Raw genomic sequence first — 14,203 nt, 5'->3', positions numbered from 1 at the left:
ACAACCTTATGATGGTGTGAGTATGATAGGCGACATCCTTTTTATCCTACTGACAGCCTTTTTATCCTACCACGAGTAGTAAAGAATTGGCGTTGAACCAGGTTGACATTATCAATATATTCAAGCCTCATGTATACTGACCCTCTTTCACCATTGACTCCCAATATCCATGTAGCTTGCCTTCAGAGGCCTAAGGGCTCCATCATCCTCTCGACGTCAGACTCTTTGTCTTCGGGCTAATTGTTGCCCAACAAGATTTTCGTCTCAATAGCTCAAAATGGGCTAACAGGTTGTTTCCTTAACATGCTCTTCTTTAGTGCTACTAACGTTATGAGAGCTTTCGAAAATGTAGGCATCAAAACCAAAATGGCCATTCAAATGTGTGCCATCTCTTAAGTATAAAGGTGGGTTAAACAATGCAGGAAGTTTCGAAGATGAAGCTTCAAGCAGAAGTGCGAGGTTTTATTATCAACACCTTATTACTAAGTGTAAGTATATACCAAACCCAATTAAGCATAATTCATAATCATCATAAACTTAAACCACTTGAGCAAATACCATCAGCATGAAGCTCAACCTCTTGAGCGAACCACTTAAGCATACCGCTTAAACAAAACCGAACAAGATTTATTTCCATTTTCAAGTTTAATGATCATGTGAGGGTCCAGGCTGCTCTTAACCGTGAGCACGGCTGAAATATCAGTTTTACACTATGCAGAGGTGGCGCATCTTTACCCATGAGTCGTGATTCCCTTCTTGCCTGGGTTCATCGGACTCGTATTCACTTCCGAGGTGAATGGCTAGGGTCTTAGTACGAGGCTTTTCCCTAGAGTTCTCATTATGCAGATGTTGGAAATGGTCAAACTGCACATAGCACATCTAATGTAACCTAACTTATAGTCCAATCTGCAGGGTAAAGCTTGGGAACTATGCCAGTATCCAATCTGCCTGAGCCAGAAATATAAGCTCTTGGTAGATGCCCCCGTTCTGATCGACCAAGACCAACACCCAACATAATACTTTCCTAGTTATTTAGCCAAGGGCGTCCCATACCACCCTCATGGTAGCACTGTTTTCCTGGGTGATCACTCCATGTTCCAATTAAATCATATGATCTTGCTTAATCATCGGATTAACCAAAACAAAGTAAACTTACCATTTGGGACATTAATATCATAAACTGGAGTGACTGCATAAAGTTAAGGTTGTAGCAATAGCATAGCTACTAAAGTAAAGTACAATACCCAGGTTTGATCAAGGAATAAGGTTGGAAAAGGTTAGGTGTATTTGAGGTAACCCATCAAATTATGCACATATCAAAAAGTAAACTTTATTATATGTATAGTTTGGATCAAACAGAGTATGCAGATGGAGAAGTCCACTTGCCTTGGTTTATAGGAAACCTTAGATTCTTCCACAGAACAGATCTTGTTTCTCAACTACTGGATAAATCTCTAAACTTAACAAACAAGAAGAAACAAACACCACTCAATAACATACAACATTCATCATAGAAAAAGCTAAAAGAAAACATAACGAAAAGAGCATTTGCCTTTCAAAAACATCACAAGCAATGGTTATAACAAGAAGGCACTCTTTTGAAAAAGGTTTTGTTCATATTTTATAAACCAAGACATAAGTTTGGACATACTTTAATATAAAAATATAAACATTAGATAAACGGTTTTCATCTTTTTCGAAAAGACATACAATATATATCTAATGTTATAGGTTCACAAGATTATAAACACATTATAAAACATTAATAAGCATTTGTTTATAAAAGCTAAGGTATCAGTTTAGATTGATTTAATCTTTGTTTTATTAAGAAAACACATGATGAATATTTAAATTTAGAAATCCATATTCCAAACAATTTATAAGTTATTATTTTAATTACCAAAAAGTATGACCAATGTTGTTTTAGCATTCTTTTAGAAAATGCTCCATGGCAAGTTTATCTTGAAAACATACAACATATAATTACGAAAACTTGGATACAAAACTAATCAAGTTTTATGTGAAAGCATAATTATATTTTTATCAGTAAAAACACTTTGCCTGAGTTTGTTAACAAAACTATATTAAAACCTATAAGTCATCACTTTCAATCTAAGGATAAGAACATCAATTTTACTATTTTAGCATTTTTTTAGAAAATCATATCTCTAGTATGAATAAGCAATTTATATACACATATATAAATCTTGAACATAAAAATAAATCATTTTATAAGAAAAGACAACTAATTTGATTATCTTTTCTCTTTGATCGAAAATTATGTGGCATATAGGTTATTAAGAAAACTATATATAAACTCATTATTTTATTTATCAAAAACATGAACACTAATATTCCACTTTTAACATGTTTAGGAAAAAGTCTTTGGCAGACTACAAAGTATATAATATAACTTATTTAAGAAAATTTTGAGTATAAATCTAAATCAACTTTTATGGAGAAAATATATAATTATCTTTCAATGTTATTGAGATATATATGGTCTACATTTTATTTTAAATCTCTATTTAAGAAAGCCATACTTAAACATCTATAATGAACATTTGTCAAATTATGAAAACATGATATTTATTAAAAAGACCATTTTAATATTTCTTGTATAACAATCGTAATTCAAATTAAGCTATGGAAATATGTGCACTTTTAAAAACACTAATTAAAATGCTTATCACATAACTAATAAAACTAACAAAACCATTCCTGTTTTATTTGGGTTCTAAATTTACATTTTATGATAAAAATGGTAACATAGACCAAAACATAAATAAAGGTAGACTAGTAAGGTAGCTAATACATTTTACATTTTTGTATACATATGTTATTATAAATAATTATCTCTTATTTTCTTTGTTATAAAAACATGAGAATATAATTCTTTTTAATTTCTTAATTTAAAAAGTACACATTACAACAAACATAATGTCGGGGACCATAATTAGGGGTACCCTCAAGACGCCTAATTCTCAGCTGGTAACCCCCATCAGCATAAAGCTGCAGAGGCCTGATGGGTGCGATTAAGTCAGGGATCAGTCCATACGAGCGACTTGATCACGCCTCGCCCGAGCCTAGCCTCGGACAAGGGCAGCCGACCCCGAGGGATTTCCGTCTCGCCCGAGGCCCCCCTTTAACGGCGGACACATTTCCGGCTCGCCCGAGGCCTTGCCTTCGCTAAGAAGCAACCCTGACTAAATCGCCGCACCGACCGACCAAGTCGCAGGAGCATTTAACGCAAAGGTGGCCTGACACCTTTATCCTGACGCGCGCCCCCCGGCAGAGCCGAAGTGACCGCCGTCACTTCGCCGCTCCACTGACCGGTCTGACAGAAGGACAGCGCCGCCTGCGCCACTTCGACTGCAGTGCACTTGACAGAGTGAGACTGACAGGCGGTCAGGCCCTGCCAAAGGCGCCATAGGAAACTCCGCTCCGCCCGACCGAGGGCTCGGACTCGGGCTAAGCCCCGGAAGACGGCGAACTCCGCTCCGCCCGACCCAGGGCTCGGACTCGGGCTAAGACCCGGAAGACGGCGAACTCCGCTCCGCCCGACCCAGGGCTCGGACTCGGGCTAAGACCCGGAAGACGGCGAACTCCGCTCCGCCCGACCCAGGGCTCGGACTCGGGCTAAGGCCCGGAAGACGGCGAACTCCGCTCCGCCCGACCCAGGGCTCGGACTCGGGCTAAGACCCGGAAGACGGCGAACTCCGCTCCGTCCGACCCAGGGCTCGGACTCGGGCTCAGCCCCAGAAGACGACAAACTCCGCTTCGCCCGACCCCAGGGCTCGGACTCCGCCCTGGCCTCTGCCGAACGACCTCCGCTTCGCCCGACCCAGGGGCTCGGGCTCGGCCTCGGCAACGGAAGACAGACTCGACCCCAGCTTCGGAGGAGCCCCCACGTCGCCCGGCCTCGGGCGCGGGCCCGCCACGTCAACAGGGAGCGCCATCATCACCCTACCTCGAGCCGACTCGGGCTGCAGAGAACAAGACCGGTGTCCCATCTGGCTAGCTCCGCCAGATAGGCAATGATGGTGCCCCGCGTGCCCTGTGACGACGGCGGCTCTCAGCTCCCTTACGGAAGCAGGGGGACGTCAGCAAGGACTCGACCGCTCCGACAGCTGTCCCTCCGCCAAGCTCCGTTGCTCCTCCGACAGCCACGACATCACACCAGCAGGGTGCCAAGATCTCTCCGGCTGCCACATTGGCATGTACTTAGGGCGCTAGCTCTCCCTCCGCTAGACACGTAGCACTCTGCTACACCCCCATTGTACACCTCGATCCTCTCCTTACGACTATAAAAGGAAGGACCAGGGCCTTCTTAGAGAAGGTTGGCCGCGCGGGGACGAGGACGGGACAGGCGCTCTCTTGGGGCCGCTCGCTTCCCTCACCCGCGTGGACGCTTGTAACCCCCTACTGCAAGCGCACCCGACCTGGGCGCGGGACGAACACGAAGGCCGCGGGATTTCCACCTCTCTCACGCCCGTCTCCGGCCACCTCGCTTACCCCCCTTCGCGCTCGCCCACGCGCTCGACCCATCTGGGCTGGGGCACGCGGCACACTCACTCGTCGGCTTAGGGACCCCCCGGTCTCGAAACGCCGACAGTTGGCGCGCCAGGTAGGGGCCTGCTGCGTGCTGACGAACAGCTTCCCGTCAAGCTCCAGATGGGCAGTCTCCAGCAACCTCTCCGGCCCGGGATGGTGCTCCGTTTCGGGAGTCTTGAGTTCGTGTCCTTCGACGGCAGCTACGACATGATACTCCTTCCACCGCCTCGCGACAACGACAATGGCGGCCGACAACCCGTCCGCCGGCGGCGGAATCGACGACATCTTCCCCGCGTGGTGGAAGAACAACATTCGAGCTCGCCCCGTCCTCTCCCCCGCCAACGGAGGAGGAGGCGGGGCAACCAAGGCCAAGCGGGAGGCCGCGCTTCGTCGGCTGTCGAGCGAATCGACGTTCCCAGCGCCCCAACGGAGGGCACGCCGGGCGTCGACCTCGCGTTCGAGACGAAGGCGAGCGTCGTTCCCCCGCGACACGCCAATCCAGAGCGAGTGGACGACGCCAGCGCGCTCGCGGAGAGCTTGCAGGACGTCGCCCTCGTACCTGAGACGACGGTGCCATCAGTCCCCGACGCGACTATGACGCTCCTCGTCGACCAAAAGGTACCGACTAATTCCCGTCTTACATCATTTCGACTCGGCCTCAACCCGCCTAGCGACCTTGCTTTGGCGGGCGCTCTCGTTGAGGCGAGTGCAACCCCACTGGGGTTTCGTGTGCGGTCGCCTTGGGATCGATTGACGGACGTCTCGACCTACGGGCCCTCTGGGTCCGAGGAAGACGACGATCCCAGCATCTGTTGGGATTTCTCCGGATTTGGCAACCCCAGTGCCATGCGGGACTTTATGACCGCATGTGACTACTGCCTCTCCGACTGTTCCGACAGTAGCCGCGGCCTTGACGACGAGGACTGCGGCCCAAGCCGCGAGTGTTTCCACGTCGAGCTAGGGGATCCCTCCGAAGGCAACCATCTTGGCATGCCGGAGGACGGTGATCTTCCTAGGTCGGTGCCTCGCGCCGACATCCCGCGGGAGCTAGCTGTGGTCCCCGTTCCTGCGGGGGGTCACGACCCACAGCTCCAGCAAGTCCGCGGGGCGCAGGCCAGGCTCGATGAGGGAGCAGGAGCGCTTGAGCCAATCCGTCGGGACGTCGGGCAGGTATGGGCGGGCCAACCCCCGGCCGGAGAAATACGTCACCTGCCCCAAGGTTTCCAGCACCGCGTCGCCAACGACGTCAGGGTCAGGCTGCCGCCCGCATCCAGCGGGGTCGGTCAGAACCTGGCAGCCGCAGCGATGCTCCTCCGCGCGATGCCGGAGCCATCAACCACCGAGGGTCGGCGAATCCAGGGAGAGCTCAAGAATCTCCTGGAAGGCGCTGCGGCCCGACGAGCCGAGAGCTCTGCCTCCCGAAGGCAGGGGTACCCCTCGGAACCTCATGTCGCGACTTCCCGATTCATGCGGGAAGCCTCGGTCTACACCGGGCGCACGCGCAACACCGCGCCTGCGGCCCCGGGCCACCTCGGCAACGAGCACCATCGTCACGACCGTCGGGCCCACCTCGATGAAAGGGTGCGCCGAGGCTACCACCCCAGGCGTGGGGGACGCTATGACAGCGGGGAGGATCGGAGTCCCTCGCCCGAACCACCCGGTCTATAGGCCTTCAGTCGGGCCATCCGACGGGCGCCATTCCCGACCCGGTTCCGACCCCCGACTACTATCACAAAGTACTCGGGGGAAACGAGACCGGAACTGTGGCTCGCGGACTACCGCCTGGCCTGCCAACTGGGTGGAACGGACGACGACAACCTCATCATCCGTAACCTCCCCCTGTTCCTCTCCGACACTGCTCGCGCCTGGTTGGAGCACCTGCCTCCGGGGCAGATCTCCAACTGGGATGACTTAGTCCAAGCCTTCGCCGGCAATTTCCAGGGCACGTACGTGCGCCCCGGGAATTCCTGGGACCTCCGGAGCTGCCGGCATTAGCCGGGAGAGTCACTCCGGGACTACATCCGACGATTCTCGAAGCAGCGCACCGAGCTGCCCAACATCACCGACTCGGATGTCATCGGCGCGTTCCTTGCCGGCACCACCTGCCGTGACCTGGTGAGTAAGTTGGGTCGCAAGACCCCCACCAGGGCGAGCGAGCTGATGGACATCGCCACCAAGTTCGCCTCTGGCCAGGAGGCGGTCGAGGCTATCTTCCGAAAGGACAAGCAGCCCCAGGGCCGCCCATCGGAGGAGGCTCCCGAGGCGTCTACTCCGCGCGGCGCCAAGAAGAAAGGCAAGAAGAAGTCGCAATCGAAACGCGACGCCGCCGACGCGGACCTTGTCGCCGCCGCCGAGTACAAGAACCCTCGGAAGCCCCCCGGAGGTGCTAACCTCTTCGACAAGATGCTCAAGGAGTCGTGCCCCTATCATCAGGGGCCCGTCAAGCACACCCTCGAGGAGTGCGTCATGCTTCGGCGCCACTTCCACAGGGCCGGGCCACCCGTGGAGGGTGGCAGGGCCCGCGACGACGACAAGAAGGAAGATCACCAAGCAGGAGAGTTCCCCGAGGTCCGCGACTGCTTCATGATCTACGGTGGGCATGCGGCGAATGCCTCGGCTCGGCATCGCAAGCAAGAGCGCCGGGAGGTCTGCTCGGTGAAGGTGGCGGCGCCAGTCTACCTAGACTGGTCGGACAAGCCCATCACCTTCGACCAAGCTGACCACCCCGGCCATGTGCCGAGCCCGGGGAAATACCCGCTCGTCGTCGACCCCATCGTCGGCAACGTCAGGCTCACCAAGGTCCTGATGGACGGGGGCAGCTGCCTCAACATCATCTACGCTGAGACCCTCAGGCTCCTGCGCGTCGATCTGTCCTCCGTCCGAGCAGGCGTTGCGCCCTTCCACGGGATCATCCCTGGGAAGCGCGTCCAGCCCCTCGGACGACTCGACCTTCCCGTCTGCTTCGGAACGCCCTCCAACTTCCGAAGGGAGACCTTGACGTTCGAGGTGGTCGGGTTCCGAGGAACCTACCACGCGGTACTGGGGAGGCCATGCTACACGAAGTTCATGGCCGTCCCCAACTACACCTACCTGAAGCTCAAGATGCCGGGCCCCAACGGGGTCATCACCATCGGCCCCACGTACAAACACGCGTTCGAATGCGACGTGGAGTGCGTGGAGTACGCCGAGGCCCTCGCCGAGTCCGAGGCCCTCATCGCCGACCTGGAGAACCTCTCCAAAGAGGTGCCGGACGTGAAGCGTCATGCCGGCAAATTCGAGCCAGCGGAGACGGTTAAGGCCGTCCCTCTCGACCCCAGTGGCGACACCTCCAAGCAGATCCGGATCGGTTCCGGGCTCGACCCCAAATAGGAAGCAGTGCTCGTCGACTTTCTCCGCGCAAACGCCGATGTCTTTGCGTGGAGTCCCTCGGACATGCCCGGCATACCGAGGGATGTCGCCGAGCACTCGCTGGATATTCGGGCCGGAGCCCGACCCGTCAGGCAGCCTCTGCGCCGATTCGACGAGGAGAAGCGCAGAGTGATAGGCGAGGAGATCCACAAGCTAATAGCAGCAGGGTTCATCAAAGAGGTATTCCATCCCGAATGGCTTGCCAACCCTGTGCTTGTGAGGAAGAAAGGGGGGAAATGGCGGATGTGTGTAGACTACACTGGTCTCAACAAAGCATGTCCGAAGGTTCCCTACCCTCTACCTCGCATCGATCAAATCGTGGATTCCACTGCTGGGTGCGAAACCCTGTCCTTCCTCGATGCCTACTCAGGGTATCACCAAATCCGGATGAAAGAGTCCGACCAGCTCGCGACTTCTTTCATCACGCCCTTCGGCATGTACTGCTACGTCACCATGCCGTTCGGCTTGAGGAATGCGGGCGCGACGTACCAGCGGTGCATGAACCATGTGTTCGGCGAACACATCGGTCGCACGGTCGAGGCCTACGTCGATGACATCGTAGTCAAGACAAGGAGGGCTTCCGACCTCCTCTCCGACCTTGAAGTTACATTCCGATGTCTCAAAGCGAAGGGCGTCAAGCTCAATCCCGAGAAGTGTGTCTTCGGGGTGCCCCGGGGCATGCTCTTGGGGTTCATCGTCTCCGAGCGAGGCATCGAAGCCAACCCGGAGAAGATCGCAGCTATCACCAGCATGGGGCCCATCAAGGACGTAAAAGGCGTACAGAGGGTCATGGGATGTCTCGCGGCCCTGAGCCGCTTCATCTCACGACTCGGCGAAAGAGGTCTGCCTCTGTACCGCCTCTTGAGGAAGGCCGAGTGCTTCGCTTGGACCCCTGAGGCTGAGGAAGCTCTCGGGAACCTGAAGGCGCTCCTTACAAAGGCGCCTATCTTGGTGCCCCCAGCTGATGGAGAAGCCCTCTTGGTCTACGTCGCCGCGACCACTCAGGTGGTTAGCGCCGCGATTGTGGTCGAGAGGCAAGAAGAAGGGCATGCATTGCCCGTTCAGAGGCCAGTCTACTTCGTCAGCGAGGTACTGTCCGAGACCAAGATCCGCTACCCACAAGTTCAGAAGCTGCTGTATGCTGTGGTCCTGACGAGGCGGAAGTTACGACATTACTTCGAGTCTCATCCGGTAACTGTGGTGTCATCCTTCCCCCTGGGGGAGATCATCCAGTGCCGAGAGGCCTCGGGCAGGATCGCAAAGTGGGCGGTGGAAATCATGGGCGAAACAATCTCGTTCGCCCCTCGGAAGGCCATCAAGTCCCAGGTGTTGGCGGACTTCGTAGCTGAATGGGTCGACACCCAGCTGCCGACGGCTTCGATCCAACCGGAGCTCTGGACCATGTTTTTCGATGGGTCACTGATGAAGACGGGAGCCGGCGCGGGCCTGCTCTTCATCTCGCCCCTCGGGAAACACCTACGCTACGTGCTACGCCTCCATTTCCCGGCGTCCAACAATGTGGCTGAGTACGAGGCTCTGGTCAACGGGTTGCGGATCGCCATCGAGCTAGGGGTCAGACGCCTCGACGCCCGCGGTGACTCGCAGCTCGTCATCGACCAAGTCATGAAGAACTCCCACTGCCGCGACCCGAAGATGGAGGCCTACTGCGACGAGGTTCGGTGCCTGGAAGACAAGTTCTACGGGTTCGAGCTCAACCACATCGCTCGGCGCTACAACGAGACTGCGGACGAGCTGGCTAAAATAGCCTCGGGGCGAACAACGGTTCCTCCGGACGTCTTCTCCCGGGATCTGCATCAACCCTCCGTCAAGATCGACGACACGCCCGAGCCCGAGGCACCCTCGGCTCGGCCCGAGGCGCCCTCGGTTCAGCCCGAGGTACCCTCGGCCCCCGAGGGCGAGGCACTGGATGTCGAGGAGGAGCAGAGCGGGGCCACGCCTGATCGAAATTGGCAGGCCCCATACCTGCAATATCTCCGCCAAGGAGAGCTACCCCTCGACCAAGCCGAGGCTCGGCGGGTAGCGCGACGCGCCAAGTCGTTCGTCTTGCTGGGCGATGAGGAGGAGCTCTACCACCGCAGCCCCTCGGGCATCCTCCAGCGATGCATCTCCATCGCCGAAGGTCAGGAACTCCTGCAAGAAATACACTCGGGGGCTTGCGGCCATCATGCAGCGCCTCGAGCCCTTGTCGGGAATGCTTTCCGACAAGGCATCTACTGGCCAACGGCGGTGGCTGACGCCACTAGAATTGTCCGCACCTGCGAAGGGTGCCAATTCTATGCGAAGCAGACCCACCTGCCCGCTCAGGCTCTGCAGACGATACCCATCACCTAGCCCTTTGCTGTATGGGGTCTGGACCTCGTCGGTCCCTTGCAGAAGGTGCCCGGGGGCTACACGCACCTGCTGGTCGCCATCGACAAATTCTCCAAGTGGATCGAGGTCCGACCCCTGAACAGCATCAGGTCCGAGCAGGCGGTGGCGTTCTTCACCAACATCATCCATCGCTTCGGGGTCCCAAACTCCATCATCACTGACAACGGTACCCAGTTCACCGGCAAAAAATTCTTGGATTTTTGCGAGGATCACCACATCCGGGTGGACTGGGCCGCCGTGGCTCATCCCATGTCGAATGGGCAAGTAGAGCGTGCCAACGGCATGATTCTACAAGGGCTCAAGCCCCGGATTTACAACGACCTCAACAAGTTCGGCAAGCGATGGATGAAGGAACTCCCCTCGGTGATCTGGAGCCTGAGGACAACGCCAAGCCGAGCCACGGGTTTCACGCCGTTCTTCCTGGTCTACGGGGCCGAGGCCATCTTGCCCACTGACCTGGAATACGGCTCCCCGAGGACGAGGGCCTACAATGATCAAAGCAACCAAGCTAGCCGAGAAGAATCGCTGGACCAGCTGGAAGAGGCTCGGGACAAGGCCTTACTACACTCAGCGCGGTACCAGCAGTCCCTGCGACGCTACCACGCCCGAGGGGTCCGGTCCCGAGACCTCCAGGTGGGCGACCTGGTGCTTCGGCTGCGACAAGACGCCCGAGGGAGGCACAAGCTCACGCCCCCCTGGGAGGGGCCATTCGTCATCGCCAAAGTTCTGAAGCCCAGAACATACAAGCTGGCCAATAATCAAGGCGAGATCTACGGCAACGCTTGGAACATCAAACAGCTACGTCGCTTCTACCCTTAAGATGTTTTCAAGTTGTTTATATACCTCGCACCCACGCAAAGTTTAGTCATCAAGGAAGGGTCGGCCTCGCCTCGGCAAAGCCCGACCCTCCCTCGGAGGCTAAAAGGGGGGAGACCCCCTCTACGTCGAAATTTTCTCGAAAAAAGATCTCTTTTAGCAGAATATCTTTCGTGCTTTTTGACTACTTCGAAAAGTGAATCCTGAAAACGACGGAGTACACGTAAGCAGCCAAGGCTGACCGAGCCGAGGGACTCCTACGCCTCCGGGATACGGATACCTCACTCATCACCTTCTGCGATAAGTAACTCGTGTTCGGATAAAGTGATCCCGTGGACCGAACAAGTCTTTACGTTCGGAAGCTCTTCTGCCGAAGCGGTCCTTCAAGCCTTCTCGACTGAGTCGGAGACAGGGCCTCATGGACGGGTGAAAGTACGCGTAAGCGGCAAGGCCGACCGAGCCGAGGGACTCCCACGCCTCCGGGATACGGATACCTCACTCATCACCTTCCGCGAGAAGCAACTCTCGCTCGCACAAACATCCCTGTTACCGACAAAAAGTCCAGATGCTCGAAATAAGAGGAAAGGAGACGCAGCTTTACAACGCAGCGAGGGTGTGTTTCCTGGCCTCAGCGGCCGCAGAAGGCACACGCTACAAGACAATCTGATCCTGCAGGCTCGGGTCTTCACGCTGGAAGAGGGCTGTAGCACCCTCGACATCGACAACACCTTCAGCGAGATCCGACCCAGCCTCGGACGGCGGCGCAAGGGCCAGGAAGGGCGGTTTTCCTCTTCGCTGGCTAAAGTCTCTCGGGTTGCGAAAACCTAAAGGAAGAGGCAGGAAGCGGAGCGAAGAACCGTCGCCAGACCCCCTCCCGAGTATATAAAGACCAGGGCGAGACCGTTTCCAGCGCTCCGCCCGGACCGGACGCGGGATTCAAAAAACGCGAGGCGAAACAGCCGTTCCTCGAACGGCTCGCGCACGCGCAACGGCCGCCCCGCCAACAGCTCACCCCGTCGCATTAATTCCGCGACGGGACAGGCGGGGTTTCTGGCAGGAGAAGCGGGCGACGCTTCGCCTTCGCCGTAATAACCGCGCCAAAAAAGGTACGTCATGCCGTTCGATTTCGTATCCTTTTCCTTTTTCCCTCTTTCTATGTCTCTTGCAACAGGGACCGGGAAAGGGGGATACCCCGAAAAGGATCCTTCCCTGTGAAGGAACCGGGCTCCGAGCCCCCTACTGATCAGAGGTTCGAAGGCTGGCCCTCCGAGGGGTTCAACAGTTGCCTCAGATCGCGTGGGCCCTACACCCACTACTGGTCAGAGGTTCGAAGGCCGGCCCCCCGAAGGGCTCCACGGCCGCCTCAGGCTACTCGGGCTCCGCGCCCATTACTGATCAGGGGTTCGAAGGCTGGCCCCCGAAGGGTTCACAGTCGCCTCAGACGCCGAGCGAGGGATGACCAGGGGTACGTTCGATACATAACCAAGGCTCGGGCTGCGCTCCCGAGGTACCCTAGGACATTTCTGAGACCAGCGGGAGCGATCTTGTAACGGAATCCCATCGGAGGGAGGCATCGAGCCCTCGGACCCCGTCGCCAGGGGACCGGGTCCGGCAGATCACCCGCAGGTACTTTTGGGCGTGCCTCTGGGCCCCTAGCCGACCCCCAACGAACGGGGCACGGACGTCCACTCGGATTACCCGCTTGCAGCTCACCGGAGACACCATGTTCGGTGCCCATCGAGGGTAACATGGCGCACTCCCCCCCTCCTCCTTGCGGAAAGGCGACGTAGGGGCGTATGTAAAAAGCCGAGTATGTCCCTGATCGCCCTCTCGCCCTGTGCGGAGGCTCGGGGGCTGCTCTCGCAAACCCGGCTCCGGCCGAACCGTTGACAGCGTCAACATACCAGCCCGAGAGCTTGGGCCCCGACCGTGCACCCGGGCTACGGCCAGTTCGCATGAGGGAACAACCAGACCAGCCGAAGCGTTACGCAAGGCATTAAGACCTCGAAGGAGTGAAACCACTCCTCCGAGGCCTCGGGGGCTACACCCGGCGGGTGCGCTCGCGCGCACCCACCGGAACAAAATGCAACCGAGAAAGGCTGGTCCCCTTGCAAAAAAGTGCGACGAAAGCCTCCAAGCGAGTGCTAACACTCCCTTCGAGGCTCGGGGGCTACTGTCGGGGACCATAATTAGGGGTACCCTCAAGACGCCTAATTCTCAGCTGGTAACCCCCATCAGCATAAAGTTGCAGAGGCCTGATGGGTGCGATTAAGTCAGGGATCAGTCCATACGAGCGACTTGATCACGCCTCGCCCGAGCCTAGCCTCGGACAAGGGCAGCCGACCCCAAGGGATTTCCGTCTCGCCCGAGGCCCCCCTTTAACGTAGGACACATTTCCGGCTCGCCCGAGGCCTTGCCTTCGCTGAGAAGCAACCCTGACTAAATCGTCGCACCGACCGACCAAGTCGCAGGAGCATTTAACGCAAAGGTGGCCTGACACCTTTATCCTGACGCGCGCCCCCCGGCAGAGCCGAAGTGACCGCCGTCACTTCGCCGCTCCACTGACCGGTCTGACAGAAGGACAGCGCCGCCTGCGCCACTTCGACTGCAGTGCACTTGACAGAGTGAGACTGACAGGCGGTCATGCCCTGCCAAAGGCGCCATAGGAAACTCCGCTCCGCCCGACCCAGGGCTCGGACTCGGGCTAAGCCCCGGAAGACGGCGAACTCCGCTCCGCCCGACCCAGGGCTCGGACTCGGGCTAAGACCCGGAAGACGGCGAACTCTGCTCCGCCCGACCCAGGGCTCGGACTCGGGCTAAGACCCGGAAGACGGCGAACTCCGCTCCGCCCGACCCAGAGCTCGGACTCGGGCTAAGGCCCGGAAGACGGCGAACTCCGCTCCGCCCGACCCAGGGCTCGGACTCGGGCTAAGACCCGGAAGACGGCGAACTCCGCTCCGTCCGACCCAGGGCTCGGACTCGGGCTCAGCCCCAGAAGACGACAAACTCCGCTTCGCCCGACCCCAGGGCTCGG

The sequence above is a fragment of the Zea mays genome, chromosome 4, assembly GCF_902167145.1.
Source record: "Zea mays cultivar B73 chromosome 4, Zm-B73-REFERENCE-NAM-5.0, whole genome shotgun sequence".
Lineage (NCBI taxonomy): Eukaryota > Viridiplantae > Streptophyta > Magnoliopsida > Poales > Poaceae > Zea > Zea mays.
The sequence above is the reverse complement of the archived record's forward strand: the minus strand, read 5'-3'. Positions refer to the sequence as shown.